The 21,279-nt window shown below is 39.8% G+C and overlaps 1 protein-coding gene across 2 annotated transcripts in view; it reads left to right on the plus strand.

The window, feature by feature from the left end:
• Positions 1 to 21,279, plus strand: part of CACNA1G (calcium voltage-gated channel subunit alpha1 G) — a 491,081-nt gene that overhangs the window by 276,824 nt on the left and 192,978 nt on the right. The window lies entirely within an intron of this gene.

Below are 21,279 nucleotides of genomic sequence, written 5' to 3' on the forward strand. Positions count from 1 at the left end.
GGGGGGAAACCCAGTGGAACAGGGAACTACCCAGCCCACCTGTTACTCTCAGCTATAGTAGATGTCTTCTCCCACTGCCAAATGTTGTCAGGATGGCTTTAGGGTGTGGGAAAGGGGTGGGGGGCAATCTTAGTCCATCCCAGATAGCAAAAAGAGATTGCTTTAATGGCTGATAGCTTAAAGTAACACAGTTGTAATCAGTTGGTGGTTGAAAGCATCAGCCTTTGAGATGAGAATGAGAATTGCTAGTTACTACACCTTTCTGTACTTTGCAGTAACGGTGAGAGTTCCATGACCTGATCAGTGCTGCAGAAATTATGTGAAATAATGTGGTGTTTGTTTCTGATAGCTACTTTATAAATAATTATTTATGTTAAATCATTTGGTTTCTTAATAGCTATTTTATAAATCAAATAAGATGAAATCGGTACTGTACAATGAAATAAGTACTGTATATGGATGCTTTTTGCCAAAGCTAATATCAGCTTTTTCTTGCAATTGGGATGTTGTTGTCACCTTTTACATAGATCTGCTGGTTGCTCAGATCAGCCCTATTAAGGATGTAGGATCTGTACTTGGAGTATGTTTTTAAAAGAATTAATGGGATTAAAAGAACATCACAGCAGGTCCCTGTGTTTAGCTGACCTTGGCAGAACACTTAGATCTGGCTAGGACTTGGATGGGAGAGCACCAGAAAATCCCAGGACTGTAATGTGGATTGAAAATTTGAAGGAAAAAAAAGAAAGAAAAAAAGATCCTGGAAGAAGGCTCTGGTCAATTATTTCTCAATAAGATAAGATAAATTAACTTGGCATAATGTTTCAATTCTCAGGTCCTGTATCATTTCAGGTCCTGATGATGAGTTAGTTAAATCAAGTCTGACCTTCCCTTCTCTTCTCTTCTCTTCTCTTCCCTTTCCTTCCCTCCCCCGCTTTTCCTCCCTCCCTTCCCCTTCAAATGTCAAATTTATTAATTGTTCAGAACCTGCCAATAATTATATTATATTTTGAGAGGCTAATGCAAAAGTGTATATTTCTATTGACCCCAGTGTAGAAAATAAACAGAGGTCTATAAAATAACTATAGGTATCACCAAAATGGTAGCCTCTTCCAGCGGGGAATTCCACTTACCTTCTCTACCAGTTTGGGAATGGGAGCGGAAGCGCAAGCATGATATATGTGCCTCTTCTGCATATGCGCAGAGCCATCCTGTCAAAAACAGGATGTAATGATGTCCCAGCAGGTAGGTGAAGCTTCCCGCCGCCAGTGCTACCGGTTTGCGCAAGCCAGATAGATCCAGCCGGATTTCATCACTGTCCTCTTCCTAAAGAACTCCTGTGAGTATGTATCCCATCTGCTCAAACAAGTCAGACACAAGTTAGAAAGAGGTTTTAATCGTAGAACTGATTAAGGAACAACATGTTAATCAGAATGGCCATCTGGCCTCATACCATGCTATGTGCTGGTGTCCTCTCTTGACATGCTCAGAAGCATCTACTTATCTGGGGCTGCCAACTACTGTACCCTGTTCACCGTTCACAGGAACAACTTGACGAGTCCCCAGATTCCCACGATTTTGTGAGAGAAGAACCTAAAGCATTTCAGATTTCAGTGAAGAACAAGCAAGCGGCATTATACCTCACACTGAGGTTCAGACAATTTTGACTTGTAAAGAAACAAGACTGGTTGAGTTAGATATTGGTTGCAAACATACTTTATCTTTAGAAAGTGTGGCATATATTTAAACTAAACGTAACCTTAGCAAGCAGGAGTGTCAATTTTGTGTAGAGAGTAAGACAGCAGGCTAGAAATTGGGAGATTGTGAATTCTAATCCTGGTGTAGGCAAAATCCAGCTGGATGACTTTGAGCCAGTTATTCTCTCTCGGCCCTAGGAAGAAGCAGGCAATGGCAAATCACTTCTGAAATCTTGCAGAGAAAACTGTAAGGACTTATCCAGGCAGTCATGGCTACTCCACCCCAACTCAAAAGCTCCCTCCACCAAAGCAAACAAAAATGTATGTAGATATATTTTGAAGGTATCTGATTGGAAGATCAATGTGGAGGTGGGTCTAACTCTTTTGGGGTTAATCGTTTTTTTCCGTTCAAAATCTCTCCTCTGTCTATCTTTCTTCTGTGGGGAGTAGAAGAGCAGTTGAAGGAAGGGGAGATCAAACAGGAAAAAGGCTGGTTGTGAAAAGGTTATGTATTTTACAACATGCTCTTCATAGCCAATCTTCCACCCAAATTCACATTTTGTTGGTACTGTATTATCTCCATTAAAATACGACTATTGGAGCTTCTGCTTTTTAAATCTCTCCCTGCTGTATAATTTCCAGATAATTTTCCAGCTGTAAATCTTTGAGCACCTCACTGGGAAAAAGAAACACTGAAAATGTCTAAACTACTTTGCATTGAACATAAAGTATATATCTAGCTGTCTTCTCCAACCTGGTGCCCATCAGATATATTGGATGACACCACCCAGCACAAAGTGGAGCAGTTTAGGAAAGGCTGATGTATGGGACCAAACTAGCTTGAAAGCATCATTGTTGCTGTTTTTCTACCTTGGCTTTCTTTCTTTTTGCTGTTGAGCACAAATCCTTTTCTTTCTTTCTTTTTATTCAGCCCTTGGCAGCAAAACAGCAGCTGCAAATTCAATTCTGCAGCTGTTAATACAGGTGACAATGTCATCCCAGTGTATTAATATAACAGCAACTATACATTATGGGATAAAGGCCATTTGTATGCTTGATGTGTCACTTTGAGCCGATGCGCTTCTGGAATCGAAACCCAAGACTGACCAGTTTTTCTTGTTTGTTATGACCTTAAATAGAATGACGCTATTCAACTCATCCCAGTAGGATCTATGGCATGTTGTTTGACCTCCATTATGTTGCTCTAACTCAAAATATGCCTCCCAAAGAACAATGAACTGGGTGCTTTTGAAATTCAATTTAATTCTAAGAGAAACAGTAAGCGGATCTATTTTTTTATTTTTTTTGAGAAACCAGGTGGAAATGATACTTGAATTAAAGTTCACTTTTGACACCTTTGACCATCTGATAGTACCAATGTCATTTCTGCATACAGTATGTGCGGTTCCTTTGACTGCCCTTCCAATTATCCATCCTTCCTTGTTAGAAAGTCTTAATAGGGAGGGACGTACAAGGAGAGAATGTAGCAGCCAACTTCCTTTTCTTAGACTGATCAGAAAATGTATATCCACATCAATATACTTGGTTTCCTTGGGTCAGTGGGCTAGTCACTGTGAATAATACTTGTAAACCCCTTGTCCCCTGTGGTTCATTTCTTCGTGGATGCATGAAGTTTTGATTGTGAATTAATATTTTTAAGTATGCTTAATTCATGGGAAGAGTTTTCGTTTTAGAAGATATTTCATTTACAAAGGGATATTTCCAGTTTGCTCATACAGTATACTTTAGATGTGTTTTTAAAGTATATTTTAAGGTGAAAATAGCACCAAAATGTTCAGGAACTTTTAAAAGCTGGTCGATAATTTAATTTGTATCTGCCAGGTAACCAAATCAGCACGAGATGAAGAGTTCAGATCTTAGCTCGTCTTCTCATTTCTCATTTCTCAAACCAGTTTTCTTTTTATCAACCAGTCACCATAGATGAGGCTAATTATTTTAAAATGTGAGATTATTACTTATGAGTCCTGGGATTCTATTAGGGAACAGGCAGGGATGCGTAAAAGCTCTAAAACTATTCACAGTCAGAATGAATAATATATGAATGACAATACAAGGTTAGTGAGGTAGTCCAAGAGATGTTTTGGTAATATTCCAAGTCAAGGGAAGTCTAGTGATTTTTGTACCTCAGACTGAATGTAATTGTGACAATAAAAATAGAACAATACATTGAATAATAGACAGTTTCCTGGCATTTTTCAATACCCCAAAATCATATTGAGATATCTCTGCCATTCTGGCTTATGGCTGGCCCAATCCTGATATTAATCTGTGTACCCTGAATATCTTGATAGCCAGACTAATCTCTTCCAAGTTTCCTTCCTGAGAACAAAAAAGAGAACGTTGTACATTTTTAAGAGACTCTTATATCCTCACGACAACCATCCATTAAATACTTTGGGAAATTTTGCCCATTATTTCTGAATATGTGTCACTAATGAGTCATTCTCATGAACACCATTGTTATAAAAAAAAAAATGAGGCAATCTCACAGCACATTCATTTTTTTAGGAAGATCAGCTATTTCTTCAAAAGAAGAAGCTGTCATAATTATTTAAGGCATCGTATGAGCTCCTTAGCTTGCTTTCCATAATAATGAGCAATTGGAATTTTTGTTATTAATAGAACTCAGTGGACTATTCTCCCTATTAATTCAGGTGTGATGCCTTTTGTAAAAAAAATAAATGATGAGTTAACTTGCTGAGAAATTTCAAGAATCCTGTTAGCAGAGGAGATATAAATGCTAAAAACCAAGTATATTGAACCATCATGCCTAGGTCTTCTCTGTGAAGAGCGATGCTGTTCTCCCTCTCACACATCATCTCATAATGAAAATCAGTCTCAGTGCTATCCCAGTGCTATCACTTTAGCCTGCAAAATGTTAAACTGCCCTGCTTCCCTCAGAGACAAAGGATCGTGGCTCCACCAATTATTTTGAGTAGAGGGCTTCTTAACGTGCTGAAAATCAATTGGTCTGAAGACACAATTATCTCAACTACAGCTAAAATTGGCCTCTAAGAGCAGATGAAACATTGGAGAAGAGGAAGGGTTCCCATGTGGTAATGGAAAGAAACTGTAAAAGCAGCAAATAAACCAAGCTCTTCCAAATACATTTCAGATAAGCAAGCAAAGAAATAATTAGGACTGTGATGCAGTGGCCTACTGTGCGGTTCCTGTATAGATGGCCAACGGGGATAAAAACAACAGTGATCTGATTTTAGGAGGGGAGTTGGAAAATACAAATGTCGGGTCTAAAGAAGGCCATGATGTGAGAAGGTGTACCATTGGTTTGATAAAAAAACAAAGTAAATAAAGTCTGATTGGTTGATAGCAATTGTAATAGAGACAGAGATAGAGATATTCATTCTGTAGGAACTTAAGCACTAGAAATGGTTTTTTAAAAATTCTAAATATATGTTGAAGAAAGTGACTTTTTGCTACAATTAGAAGCAAGTGCTGGAAGTTAAGCCTCTAATGGCTCTCAAAAAAAATGCAAATGACCAGCTGTCTGCAAGGAATATAAATCCTTCCATTCCCCACCATCCAGTCAGAGCTGAAGAAGCTTCTTGGATGAGAAGTCAAAAAAACCCCAGAAAGTCCAGTTGCCTCTTGAAAAAAACACCTTTGGGACAACTATGAGCTGGATGACTGAGACTCTCAAAGACTGTGAGAGGGATCTTGAAGTCCTAGTGGACAACCATTTGGATATGAGCCAGCAATGTGCAGCAGCTGCCAAAAAAGCCAACACAGTTCTGGGCTGCATAAACAGAGGGATAGAATCAAGATCACGTGACGTGTTAATACCACTTTATAATGCCTTGGTAAGGCCACACTTGGAATAGTGCATTCAGTTTTGGTCGCCACGATGTAAACAAGATGTTGAGACTCTAGAAAGAGTGCAGAGAAGAGCAACAAAGATGATTAGGGGACTGGAGGCTAAAACATATGAAGAACGGTTGCAAGAACTCAGTATGCCTAGTTTAACGAAAAGAAGGACTGGGGAGACATGATAGCAGTGTTCCAATATCTTAGGGGTTGCCACAAAGAAGAGGGAGTCAAACTATTCTCCAAAGCACCTGAGGGTAGATCAAGAAGCAATGGGTGGAAACTAATCAAGGAGAGAAGCAACTTAGAACTGAGGAGAAATTTCCTGACAGTTAGAACAATCAATAAGTGGAACAACTTGCCTGCAGAAGTTGTGAATGCTCCAACACTGGAAATTTTTAAAAAAATGTTGGATAGCCATTTGTCTGAAATGGTGTAGGGTTTCCTGCCTGGGCAGAGGGTTGGACTAGAAGACCTCCAAGGTCCCTTCCAACTCTGTTGTTGTTCTTGTTGTTGTTGTTGTTGTTGTTGTTGTTACATATAGAAGTCAAGGTGGATTCATATTTTCTCATGAAGGAGCATTAGTACCACATTGTTAAGTATACCCAGTCCACCCTGGTTCCAGACATGAAGTAGCCATAAATGAACAAGAGAGGACAACATTTGAATGTGGCAGAAGCTATGGATTGGCCTTCTCTGGTGGAAGCATTGTAAGACAGTTATTAAAAATCTAAAAGACAAATTCAGTAGGAGAAGTAAAGGGGGGAGGGGAAGACTACATACAATGAATCAATCTCCCAAATGGTAGCTAATATGTATGCTCTGTTTCTGAAGATACACTACAGGTATTGTAATGTATCTTTAAGAATTGTGGAGGGAAAACTGAGCGGGAAAAAGCACGTTACTGATTGGATGAAGCCTCTGGCTAAACTGTATAGCTATCCATGGTAGATGCATATTTTCTCTCAAATAGAAATAACTACAATTCAATCCATTGAAAGACATACTGGTTTGGGTTTCTGTGCTAAGTGCAATGATGGTGGTATAAATATGGAATAAGGAGAGATTACTACCTGATAGGGCCTAAGTCATGGAACTTGGATAGAGAACAGTTTAATGCACTTCATTGGCGGTTCAGAATGTTTTCCTTGTGTCTCTTGAGGATTTTCATGTCATTTTGTCTTCTATTAAAGCCTTGTCTGAGTGCAAGGAAGACGATACAGTATAGACAGTGGTGGGATTCAGCCAGTTCGCACCTATTCGGGAGAACCGGTTGTTGGAAGAAATCTTATTTTGGTTTTTTCCATTTTACAGGGCTAATCCTGTAAGGAAGGCAGGAAGGAAACATTCTGGTGTTGTTTCTAGCCTAATCTTTATTGCCCTGCTTACAGAAACTGCCTCTCTGGTTAACCCTTATTACATTTTAACAGCATTTTATTATTATTATTAATAATAATAATAAATAAATAATTTAATTAATAATAAATAATTATTATTATTATTATTTATTATTACATTTTAACAGCTAAGGCGAAGCACCCATCGATGTAAGTGATGTTGAGTTGGCCACGCCCTCACAGTCACATGACCACTGAGCCATGCCTACCCAGCTGGTCATTAGGGCAGAAACTGGTTGTTAAATTATTTGAATCCCACCACTGAGTATAGACCAGACAATGTGTCTTCATTGATCCTGCGAGCCAGCTTCAGCTGCATTGAGGCAAACAAATTGTCTAGTTTTCAGAAGAACCAGTGGAGTCAGCAGAGTGGAAGTAAAAGCAAATGTGGTAGCCAAATATCAGAAGTAGCTGGTATTTAATGGAAGCCAAGAAGTCAATATGTCTGTATAGAAATATCCAAAACGCAGGGCTAAAACTTTAATTGACTAACACAGACACACACTTCCTGAACCTGACTATGTTAGCTAAGTGTCTGTCTAATAATAATAGGTCAATCTTAGACAAGATATTGAAACAAGTAGTGGTATCTTTGCTATAGGGGTTCCAGGTCATTGGGAGTTGAATATGTAGGCAGAGGCACATGGAAAATTTTAGGCTGTAATTTCTGGGGAAATCTGTCTTGTGATGTGAGAAAATTGTAGATCTCCTTGCCACAACACATTTATTTAATGCAGATAACTTTTGGTGTACCTTAATATTTCTATGTTCACAATAACTCTGGAATACAGCTTTTCTGGAATAGCAACACCATTCTCAAGAAATGTTAGCTTATTATTTTTAATGCTTATTTTAAAACTGGAGAATTAGGTCTGGGGTTTACTGTTTTAATTGTTTGATTGATTTTGTTTCATTTTTTTTTAAAGTGTAAGTCTTCTAACATACCTGCAGACAACTTGGGACAAATCCCGTTAATAAAAAAATAAATTCGTCAACCATTAGTTCATCTGGAACTGTGCTGTCATACAAATCATGCGATAATTTAGGTTGGAGCTACTGTATATATCAGGATTTATATGTAATCATTCATAGGACATGAGATGACATAGGATTTCTTTCTGCAAATTTGAATGCACATATACAATTTACAATTTTGTCTTTTCATGAACCTTTATGAGGTTCTCAAGGCATGGAGTAATTGGAGTAAATGACATATAAAGAGAATAAACCCCTCTATCCTGTAGCACTGATGATGTTGCCTATTTGGGTAATGAAATGCCTACAAGACAACAACCAAGCTCAGAGAGCACCAAGGACCCCCACACATATGAACACTCTTCCTCCAATGATAATTATAGTCCCAACTTTGTGCATTTCCACAAGGAAGCCTTGAATTGTTTCAAGGAGTCTTTGTTCCTTTAGTAGTCCTGAATGGGAGCATTCCTCCTCTATATTTAATACTGAGGTTTTAGGATTATGTGTTTTTATTTTGCTTATGGTTGTGCATCACCTAAAGTCCTCTGATTACTGTGGCACATTGTATGAAATGTGAATAAATGAATAAGTTAACAAACTTGTAGCAGGAGACCCAAGTTTTAGTATGATATTTTATATGGATTTGAGGAAATTGCTTTTAATATAGGCCAACATTCTTCTGCAAATCGATCAAACATTTGGGATCGTTGTTGCATCTTCCCTGTCTTCCAAACCGATGGTGGCGTTTATGTGAATTAGGTCAAATAGATGGATTAAGCTGATACAGGAGAGAGGGAACGTAGAATCCTCACAACATTTAATTTATTTGTTGTGAGATTATTCTTATTAAAAAAATGCTATTGGAGCCTAACAGAATCAGTGTTAATGTAGTAGCTGTGGTAATCATTGCCCATGATGTTGGCTGACTTTCAAAACTCCACTTCCTATTTTGTTTTGGAAAATTAGTTTAATGAATACCAATCTAATGAGAGCATGTCAGCAGCACATTGCAAAAGCAGTTCATCCAGATTAATGACATTTGAAACTTAAGAGACATAAAGCATGCTTGTAACAGTAAAAGATCAGAGGGGATATCTGTATGGATGACACCAGATTAGAGGGCTTTTCCATTAAAGAAAAGTTGGAATTCATCCTTTGGAAAGGAGAATATGTATTCGTAACAAAAAATCAGTACATGTGATATAGATGGAACAAAGATCTTGGAAAATGGGAATGAAAAATGTATATGTTGTGTTATGTTGACATTTTTATCTAAAATATATTTTTCTAACTTAGCCTTGTCAAGCTTTAGTTGAAATGACTATCTTCCCATTTGGTGGATGTATCTCTGGATAAACATACAATCGGGGTGCCGGCATCCACAGCCTAGAGGAATCTAGAGGGGTAGGGGTAAGGCTGCGAAAAGTTTTTGGCATTTTCCGGTCTGCCGGTCTCACAGTTAAACTGAACAAATGCCAGATCGGGGTTGAGTCTGTGGAATTCCTGGGCTACTGGATAGACAGGGAAGGGATTCACCCCACTGAGAGCAAGGTACGGGCCATCAGGAAGGCCCCGGTTCCAAAGAACAAAACGGAGTTACAGGCATTCTTAGGTCTGGTCAACTTCTACGCGGTATTCTTAAGGAATAAGGCAACAGTAGCCGAGCCGCTGCATAAATTACTAGCAAAGACTACATGGTCTTGGGGAAAGGCGGAAGCTAGGGCATTCAAGGGTAAAGAATCTCCTATCGAGTGATAGCCTCCTTATCCAATACAATGGCACGCTGCCATTAGTGTTAAGCTGCAATGCATCTCCCTATGGGGTGGGGGCTGTGCTCAGCCACAGGTTACCAAATGGCACAGAAGCCCCTATTGCATATTACTCCCGAACCATGTCATCAACGGAAAGGAATTATAGCCAGCTTGATAAGGAAGCCTTGGCTATAGTCTCCGGAGTAAAGAAATTCCATGAATATGTATTTGGTCGTGATTTTGAAATCATCACGGACCATAGACCTTTGCTAGGTCTGTTGGCAGGCAACCGCCCAACGCCCGTGGCACTTTCGCCCAGACTGACCCGATGGACTATCATCCTGGCAGCGTATTCTTACAAATTACTACACCGGCCAGGGAAGGAATTAGGGCATGCAGACGCCCTGAGCAGATGCCCGTTACCAGAGACTATCGAAGACCCCACTCCGGGGACACCAGTTCTGCTAATTGACTCTTTGGACTCTGGCCCAGTCACATCCAAAGAGGTGGCTCGGGTTTCGTACAAGGACATTACAATAAGAACTGTAATTGGTTGGGTACAAAGAGGTTGGCCCGCTGCGCCGGGCGAGCGTTTTAAAGAGTTTGTAAAAAAACGTGGGGAACTCTCAGCTCAAGGGGGGTGCCTGCTATGGGGGGATCGAGTGGTGATCCCGGAGAAATTGAGGAAAAAGGTATTGGATCTCCTTCACGAAGGCCACCCAGGGATCGTGAGAATGAAGGGTCTAGCGAGAAGCTATGTGTGGTGGCCCTTAATGGACTCGGAAATTGCTGAAAGGGTAGGGAAATGCCAGGCCTGCCAGGAGTCCAGACCGCTACCCCCAACGGCCCCGATTCGGGAATGGGAGAGACCCCAGGGCCCCTGGTCTAGGATCCATATCGATTTTGCGGCCCTTCCACAGCCAAACCTTTCTGGTAGTAGTCGATGCCTACTCCAAATGGCTGGAAATCATTCTCATGAGATCCATGACAGCCGATGCCGTGATTTCAGTCCTCGGCACCTATTTGTAACCCACGGGTTGCCCGACACTTTGGTCTCCGATAACGGCCCGCAATTCACGGCAACCCAGTTTGAGGGTACTTGGCAGAGGAGGGCATCCGACATGTCCTCTCGGCGCCTTTCCACCCTGCGACGAATGGCCTTGCAGAGCGTTTCGTTCGGGCGCAAAAAGCATTGTCCAGAATCAGGCCAGGCGATTGGCAAACAAAATCGATACATTCTAGCAGTCCAACACAGAACCCCTGTGTAACAACTGGCGCAGCCCGGCAGAGCTATTAATGGGTCGGAAGCTTAGGTGCCCACTAGACCGTTTAAACCCAAACTACACACCAGGCGGTTACAAAGGGGCACACGGTAAAACAAGAGGGATGGCAGTAGGCGACCTAGTGTGGGCACACAACTACAGCGAGGCCCGACCTGGTTAGCAGGAAAATCCTAGAAATAACAGGACCAAAATCATATCTAGTAGAGATAGAGGATGGCCGGGTATGGAAGCGCCACATAGATCAAATAAGGAAAGCATAACGGTAAAGCAGAATCAGGCGAAACAGACCCTGACTATTCAATGTATGAATCCACAGCTGACTCAAACCCGGGGCAAGCAGGACTTATCTGAGTTCCAGGAGGTCCAGCGGCGCCAACCGGTTCCTCCTGAAAACAGCAGGGACGACTCTGCAAATAATCCAGGGCGGATGGCCTAGAGGAGGAGCTGAGAGGAACAAACAGTCCCTCCGGTCAGCTCGACTCACTCCCAGAAAATGCATTGCGCAGGTCCGAAAGAGTCAGGAGACGCCCAGTCTACTTGCGTGATTACGTTGAAAAATAAGATGTTAATTTTATGTAAATAGTGGTAAAGTGTTCTCTGGGAGGGAAGGAGTGTAATGTATCTTTAAGAATTGTGGAGGGAAAACTGAGCGGGAAAAAGCACGTTACTGATTGGATGAAGCCTCTGGCTAAACTGTATATAAAGAGAGGATTTTCCCAGCCCGGGTTGCTGGGTTCACCATATGGTAAAGAGCTGTTGTCACTATCCTGGTCTCCTGCCTCGTTATTGCCCGAATCTAACAGGTATAACCTTTCCAGCCCCTTTTTAAACTCATTTAAGAATTTCAAAATTTCATTCTTGGTGCATTGAAATGTGGAGGACCTGAGCAGGTGACCATATGGAATGACAGTGAAGTTGTGACTAAGTATCGTTAAAACCTAATAACTCCAGCAGCATGAAAATACCAACACCTGTGCCATAGCTTGTAAAGAAACTATGCTTACAAAATAAATTGGAAACAAGAACATCAACAAGAGGATTCAAAAGAACATTTTATAGAGAAGAGCGGAATGTCCTTGTGGATAAAGTACTTCAAAGATGGGGAAAGTTGATTATAATATCAGGATCTTTAGACTGTAGCAGGCCAGATATGAGAATTTACTGGGTCCTTTGATCTAATCACTTCCTCTGATTGGTTGCTTTATTTGGAGCTCGCATTTAGCTGGAGAAGGAAACTTACTTTGTCTAAGATGTAATGGGATAATTTATAAGGGAAAGCAAGAAATGGGAGGGGGAATCAGAAGTCACAAAACTTTATTTTTTTACTTGTTAAGCAAATGACAATGACTGCCCTTTTTTAAAAAAAATAGCTGTTTTATGTTGCTGAATCTTTAGAAGGAATGGAAATTACTATGGATATGGAGAGTTAATTCTTTTAGGTTCACTTTAGAGGCTTATCTGGTTACTGTGTAGCTATCCATGGTAGATGCATATTTCTCTCAAATAGAAATAACTACAATTCAATCCATTGAAAGACATACTGGTTTGGGTTTCTGTGCTAAGTGCAATGATGGTGGTATAAATATGGAATAAGGAGAGATTACTACCTGATAGGGCCTAAGTCATGGAACTTGGATAGAGAACAGTTTAATGCACTTCATTGGCAGTTCAGAATGTTTTCCTTGTGTCTCTTGAGGATTTTCATGTCATTTTGTCTTCTATTAAAGCCTTGTCTGAGTGCAAGGAAGATGATACAGTATAGACAGTGGTGGGATTCAGCCAGTTCGCACCTATTCGGGAGAACCGGTTGTTGGAAGAAATCTTATTTTGGTTTTTTCCATTTTACAGGGCTAATCCTGTAAGGAAGGCAGGAAGGAAACATTCTGGTGTTGTTTCTAGCCTAATCTTTATTGCCCTGCTTACAGAAACTGCCTCTCTGGTTAACCCTTATTACATTTTAACAGCTAAGGCGAAGCACCCATCGACGTAAGTGATGTTGAGTTGGCCACGCCCTCACAGTCACATGACCACTGAGCCATGCCTACCCAGCTGGTCATTAGGGCAGAAACTGGTTGTTAAATTATTTGAATCCCACCACTGAGTATAGACCAGACAATGTGTCTTCATTGATCCTGCGAGCCAGCTTCAGCTGCATTGAGGCAAACAAATTGTCTAGTTTTCAGAAGAACCAGTGGAGTCAGCAGAGTGGAAGTAAAAGCAAATGTGGTAGCCAAATATCAGAAGTAGCTGGTATTTAATGGAAGCCAAGAAGTCAATATGTCTGTATAGAAATATCCAAAACGCAGGGCTAAAACTTTAATTGACTAACACAGACACACACTTCCTGAACCTGACTATGTTAGCTAAGTGTCTGTCTAATAATAATAGATCAATCTTAGACAAGATATTGAAACAAGTAGTGGTATCTTTGTTATAGGGGTTCCAGGTCATTGGGAGTTGAATATGTAGGCAGAGGCACATGGAAAATTTTAGGCTGTAATTTCTGGGGAAATCTGTCTTGTGATGTGAGAAAATTGTAGATCTCCTTGCCACAACACATTTATTTAATGCAGATAACTTTTGGTGTACCTTAATATTTCTATGTTCACAATAACTCTGGAATACAGGTTTTCTGGAATAGCAACACCATTCTCAAGAAATGTTAGCTTATTATTTTTAATGTTTATTTTGAAACTGGAGAATTAGGTCTGGGGTTAACTGTTTTAATTGTTTGATTGATTTTGTTTCATTTTTTTTAAAGTGAAAGTCTTCTAACATACCTACAGACAACTTGGGACAAATCCTATTAATAAAAAAATAAATTCGTCAACCATTAGTTCATCTGGAACTGTGCTGTCATACAAGTCATGCCATAATTTAGGTTGGAGCTACTGTATATATCAGGATTTATATGTAATCATTCATAGGACATGAGATGACATAGGATTTCTTTCTGCAAATTTGAATGCATATATACAATTTACAATTTTGTCTTTTCATGAACCTTTATGAGGTTCTCAAGGCATGGAGTAATTGGAGTAAATGACATATAAAGAGAATAAACCCCTCTATCCTGTAGCACTGATGATGTTGCCTAGTTGTGTAATGAAATGCCTACAAGAAAACAACCAAGCTCAGAGAGCACCAAGGACCCCCACACATATGAACACTCTTCCTCCAATGATAATTATAGTCCCAACTTTGTGCATTTCCACAAGGAAGCCTTGAATTGTTTCAAGGAGTCTTTGTTCCTTTAGTAGTCCTGAATGGGAGCATTCCTCTATATTTAATACTGAGGTTTTAGGATTATGTGTTTTTATTTTGCTTATGGTTGTGCATCACCTAAAGTCCTCTGATTACTGTGGCACATTGTATGAAATGTGAATAAATGAATAAGTTAACAAACTTGTAGCAGGAGACCCAAGTTTTAGTATGACATTTTATATGGATTTGAGGAAATTGGTTTTAATATAGGCCAACATTCTTCTGCAAATCGATCAAACATTTGGCATCGTTGTTGCATCTTCCCTGTCTTCCAAACCGATGGTGGCGTTTATGTGAATTAGGTCAAATAGATGGATTAAGCTGATACAGGAGAGAGGGAACGTAGAATCCTCACAACATTTAATTTATTTGTTGTGAGATTATTCTTATTAAAGAAATGCTATTGGAGCCTAACAGAATCAGTGTTAATGTAGTAGCTGTGGTAATCATTGCCCATGTTGTTGGCTGACTTTCAAAACTCCACTTCCTATTTTGTTTTGGAAAATTAGTTTAATGAATACCAATCTAATGAGAGCATGTCAGCAGCACATTGCAAAAGCAGTTCATCCAGATTAATGACATTTGAAACTTAAGAGACATAAAGCATGCTTGTAACAGTAAAAGATCAGAGGGGATATCTGTATGGATGACACCAGATTAGAGGGCTTTTCCATTAAAGAAAAGTTGGAATTCATCCTTTGGAAAGGAGAATATGTATTCGTAACAAAAAATCAGTACATGTGATATTGATGGAACAAAGATTTTGGAAAATGGGAATGAAAAATGTATATGTTATGTTATGTTGACATTTTTATCTAAAATATATTTTTCTAACTTAGCCTTGTCAAGCTTTAGTTGAAATGACTATCTTCCCATTTGGTGGATGTATCTCTGGATAAACATACAAAGTAACCGTTTGTACAGAATAATATAACACAATTCTTTTTACAAATGGCCTGTGTATTGTCTTCTTTTTTGTTGTTCTTCCTCCTAGAGTAGGGAAGGCAATCTCTAGCATTTTGGACTATAATTTCCATCTGTCCCAAGGGTCAGGAATTATGAAAATTATAGTTCAAATCATCTGATTGCTTCCTCCTAAAAGACCAACAAAGAACCATTTCTGTAGCGAAACTTCTGAACCAAGCATTCCAGCTTGATGGCTGTTTCACAAGTCATGGCTTCTTCTTGCCTTATTCTCCTTGCCTGTGGTTCGTAATTTCTTTTGGCTTGGAGCCTTGTATTTCCAGTTCCAATCACCTGCAAAACAAAATATTGGACATGTATCTGCTTTTCCAAATTCTTACTCCCACATTTAAGAGATATGTTGCATAAAATTAGCCTCCCTTGGCCTCATAGCTACTTGTGTTGTTACCTCTCATAGATGGATTGGCAGTTTGAGAGGTTGGTGGTCTAATTCTCTCTTGCAAGCAAATTGTCCTGTCTTCTCTTCCCTGCTGTCTGTCATTCTACATTTTCTATTTTGTTCAACAGTTCCCTGTTGGTCTTTTCTAGATAGAAAAAAAGCACCACGAAACGGATCTTTAAAAGTTCATAATAACTGCACTTCATAGTTATCTTGATGACTGTAGACATTTCTTGCACTGAAATCAGTCAGCATTTAGAGTAGCTTTATATACAAAAGAAGTTCTGTTTCACCAGAATTCACCCTGGACGGCTACACTGAAAGATAAATTGGGGGAGGGAGGGAGGAATCCTATTTCATCTCAGATATATTTACAACTAATGAGGATATAAATCTAATATAGTTTAGATTAATTAGACCCAGGTGGCATTAAAGATCAAATGACCAAATGGAAATGTACCTTTTTGTTCAGCTTAAGCAATTTCCAGATCTAGGAAGAGAAAAAGGAGCGACGGGTGGGAGCGGGTGGTACAGTTTTGCTATTATTTTGCTAGGATATTATTTTTCCTGACATTGTGAGGAAAGCGCAAGAACTGAAGCTCTTAAATCCCTGCTGCTGCTTTCAAGAGCTGCTATGATGCAGAGTGGCACAGCCCTGGAGAGACAGAACATGTCATCTGCCTTTTAGCAATGGAAATGCCTACAATACTTGTGCATATTTATCAACTTATTGTGGCCACAATTTACAAAACAAAATATAACAGGAATATTTCTGCAGCATGAGAAGCACACAGATAAAAAGTTACCTGAGCTGATATGCTTAACCCGGGAAGACAATTAGAAACTTGAAACAAGATTGAAGCATGACCCTGTAAAATACAACAGACTCATTCAAAAGGGAGGAGTGTGACACTACCAAAAAAGGATGTGCCTGCACAAAAATTCACAAATTGGAACATGGAAGATCCATGGAAGCAGTTTGGCTAACAATAAAATAGAACGAAACGAAAATAACTGATAGCCATTTACTATAAACCACCAGGACAGGCAGAAGAGATAGATGAGGCTCTTCTGTTTCAGAGGACCAAACTTTCAAAGAGACACACAATTGTAACAGTGGGAGATTTTAGTACCCCGATAGAAATGGAATTCGCCCTACCTTCTCTTGCTGACAACTTCATTAGTCTGAACATAGAAGAAGGATTAGGCTTGAGTGGTGGGATGGGGGTTGTCTGCTGTCCCAGACTTAATCCTTTCCAAGAGGGAAGGCTTGGTTGAAGACGCAAAAGTGACTGGAACCACAGGAGGAAGTGACTGTGTTGTCCTTTCTGATGTCAAAGGGTAGAGTAGAGAATATCACATATCACATTTCTATATTGGTTTTTGGAAAGAAGTGGTAGTGGTGGGTAGTTGGATGAACTCAGATGGAAGGCAGAGCAGGTCTAATGGCTTAAAATCATGAAGGGAAAAACAAAAACTCTGGGAGGGATGGGAAATCCTAAAAAATAAAATACTGAAGGCATGAAAACACCCATTGACAGGGGGCAAAAAGTCAAGATGGTAAGGATGACTGCAAAATCAAAACCCCTACCCTAGAATAGAATAGAATAGAATAGAATAGAATAGAATAGAATAGAATAGAATAGAATAGAATAGAATAGAATTGAATTGAATTGAATTGAATTGAATTGAATTGAATTCTTTATTGGCTAAGTGTGATTGGACACACAAGGAATTTGTCTTGGTGCATATGGTCTCATTGTACATAAAAGAAAAGATACATTCATCAAGAATCATAAGGTACAACACAATGATAGTCATAGGGAAACAGTCAATATAAATCTTAATAAAATCTTCATAAGTGGAAGGAGATGGGTGACTGTAACTTTGTTGCTTGTATCCTTACGATTTATACTGTAATTGATTGTTTCCTGATTGCTTAATTGTAGCCTATGACTATCATTAAGTGTTGCATCATTAAATGTTGTGTTGTACCTTGATGAAGGTATCTTTTCTTACACTGAGACCATATGCACCAAGACAAATTCCTTGTGTGTCCAATCACACTTGGCCAATAAAAAATTCTATTCCATTCCATTCCATTCCATTCCATTCCATTCCATTCCATTCTATTCTATTCTATTCTATTCTATTCTATTCTATTCTATTCAGGATACCAGCAATAAGTTTACAGTCATACAGTCATAAGTGGGAGGAGATGGGTGATCAGAACGATGAGAAGATTAATAGTAGTGCAGATTTAGTAAATAGTTTGACAGTGTTGAGGGAATTATTTGTTTAGCAGAGTGATGGCGTTTGGGAAAAAACTGTTCTTGTGTCTAGTTGTTCTGGTGTGCAGTGCTCTATAGCGTCGTTTTGAGGGTAGGGGTGGCAACAGTTTATACACTGAGGATGGTGCATGCATATACGACGAGGTGGGACTTTGTGCAGTCATGCCTGCCACCTTGACCTCTTGCCCCTGCCCCTCTGACCTGCCACCATACACCCCTATATAGGCACAACTGCAAACAATGCCTTCCTGAAAGGAAAAGTGAGAAGCATATGAAGAGATCAGTGTAGAAATGGATCAAAATTGCTTATATATTTGAAAGAAAAGGAGGTGTGCATATAGGTGATCAAAGAAGATGTGTATAACCAAAGGATACCAGACAATTGCCAGGATTTTTCAGGATTGCACCAGAAAGGTTAAAGCTCATGCTAAACCTGAGATTTTCAAGAAATGCCCAAAAGAACAACAAAAATCTTTTTATAGAAACATCAGAAGCCAAAGCACAGCAGCTTTAATTCTGTTGCAAAGGAAAAGGGATGAATTAGTAATGGCTGATAGGTGAAAAGACAGAAGCTATACAGAAATTATATTATGTAAATGAATGTAACCACTAGTGGAAGGACTGAACAAGGAGAAAGTAAAAGAGCACATAGGTCATTTAAATGAATTTATCTCCAGGGCTAAATAAATTACACCCTAGGCTACTGAAGGAGCTACCAAAGGTGATTGCAAAACCCAAGAAGAAGAACTGGAGAAGCTGTGTGGTCTCAAAAGATTATAGGAGAGCAAATGTTTTCCCTGTCTTCAAAACAGGAAGGAGTACCTAGATGCTGTGTATACTAGGAAAGGTCCTCAAGATGATTAAGCTGAATGGGGCAACGCTTCCCTATTCAGGATGTTGAATTAAGAGGTGAATTGAGGGTGTTGAATTAGGGAGTGTTCTTAGACTCACAGCTCTTGCTTCAAAAGCAGGTGGCAATTATGGCCAGAACGACCATCATACCAATTACATCTTTTTCTAGATACTGGAGAGTCAGTCACTCATGCTTCTGAAACCTTACATATAACTACTGCAATGCACTGTACACAGAGCTGCCCTTGGAGATCACGTAGTAGTTGCAACTGGTCTAGAAGTGGTACTGGCAACAGCAGTTATGAGCATGCCATAGTACGGCCATTAAAACACTTCTTTTTCATGATCTGTATTTTTGATCTAAATGTCTGGTGCAATATAGTAAATCTTTATTATATTGCATAATAAAGCTCTCTACATGAATCTGAACTATTAATGGTCAAAGCAAATTGGCAGTAAATTCAAAGTGGGCTGGACTTAGATCTCTTATGAGCACGAAAGGACTCCAAACTGACAATGCGCTTGACCCTTGACCCTTCCCCAGGCGCTGATTCTTACCTGTAAAGACTTTTGTGCCTGATTATCTAAGGGGCCATCTGTCTTCCATCGTTTTTGCCCATTCTATACCATCAACCAGAGCTGGCACGCTTTTAGACCAGCACACAGTGTGTAAGAGTGTGGTTTTACTTGCTAAATGTTATGATGAACAGTTAAAGAACTGGGTATGTTTGGTCTTCTGAAGAAAGATTGGTATGAGAACAGCCTCCAGATATGTTAAAGGTTATCATCTAAGGAGGAAGAGGGTTTGTTCTTTGTGGCCCCAGAAGGCAGGACCAGGACTAGTGGGCTGGAAACTACAAGAAAGTGGGTATTGAGAATATTTTTTTGATGGTTAGAGCTCTCAACCAATGGATTAAGTTGCCTCATGTTCCCCTTCACTAGATATTTTGAGGCTGCATATTCCACTGTTTGAAATGCTTTAGCAGATTTTGCATTGTGTGTTTGATATGTATCCAGTAGTGGGATTCAGCCAGTTCGCACCACTTTGAGAGAACCAGTTGTTAACTTTCTGAGCAGTTTGGCAAACTGGTTGTTGGAAGAAATCATTAGGGCAGAGAACCGGTTGTTAAATTACTTGAATCCCATTACTGTATGTATCTCCAACCCTAGCAAATTAAGGGATGCCATGGAGGTATTATCGAGTGTCCAGAAGGGATGAGGGTCTGAATGGAGAACAACAGCTGAATTCTGGCAAGTAGGTCTGGATTTTGGGGCCCAATGATTCCAGGGTTATAGCACCTTTGGAGCTGGATGAAGTTGTACTGCCCCAGATGGACCCAGTTTGAAATCTGGAGATCCTCCTAATTGCATAGTTGGCACTCATGGCTAGGAGAGCCTTTGTCCAGCTTCATCTTGTACACCTGTTCCTGGATCACCATTGCACCTGTTCCTGGATCAGCAGGCCATGTTTGCAGTCATTTATGACCTAATCACCTTCGCACTGGACCATTGTAATGTGCTCTACATGAGACTGCCCTTGAAGAGTATCTGGAAGCTTCAGCTAGCACAGAATGCAGCGTCTTGGGCAGTGATGTGTGCTCCTGGAATGGTGCATGTTATACTTCTGCTCTGTGAGCTGCCTGCTTGACAGCTGATGTTCAAAATGGATGGGATGTAGCATGCCGGGAAACCTGTGATAGGGACATGAAAATCACCTGTCTTGGCTATGGCTTTTCTATAAAAAAATGGTAAAGAAGTTAGTCAATTTTGCAAAGGAGAAAAATAGGCATATTTTAAAAATAAGATGAAATGGCAGATGTATGAAGCACAACTCTTTATCGACACTAGCTGTTGTTAACACAATTCGCTGGTAGTGAGTGACATGAGCTTAAGATTCTTTTTTCCTTTCCCATCTGCTCAAGAAGAAACTTGATGGCCCAATTTAAATGCGGTTGCATCCTCTGGGGACTTTTAAGAGGAGATATCCTGAGCCTAGCTTGGAAATATTTTATTTCACATAGAGCAGATTATTGTCAAAATATATCCTGTCATTTTCAGAGATTGCATTCTTTAAAAGTGGGTTGAAAAATGAAAGAAATCAGAGGGATCAGTACCAGAGAAAGAAAGAAAACGAAAGAAAAGGTTCTCCTAGAAAACATAGCAAATGCATGAATAATTATGGTTTGCTTTTTTAGAATGGCATCTATATACAACTAAAACTCTCATGTCTGTAACCTTTAACTGGGCAAAATGATGCATTATAGGGCAACAATTTTTGAGCCAAGGTACTTCAAATGGGCTAATTTACAAAATGTGTCCAAAATCCAGGACCCATAACACCCAGGAGACTGAAACTTGACAAATGGAGGTTGCTTCAGTGCTTTCACCCTGCCATGCCACCACCTGGAGATTCAGTCAATCAGTCCTGCCCTAGCCCTCCAGAGACTAGAGAGACTGATTCCTTCTTCAACCACTGGAGATAAGTTAGACTGATCCCATCCTAACCCTCCAGATGCTGGGTTCCATCAGCAACTGCCAGAGGGCAGCCACCCATGGTCAAAACTGT

This window comes from Ahaetulla prasina, chromosome 2 (assembly GCF_028640845.1).
Source record: "Ahaetulla prasina isolate Xishuangbanna chromosome 2, ASM2864084v1, whole genome shotgun sequence".
In the NCBI taxonomy this organism is placed as follows: domain Eukaryota; kingdom Metazoa; phylum Chordata; class Lepidosauria; order Squamata; family Colubridae; genus Ahaetulla; species Ahaetulla prasina.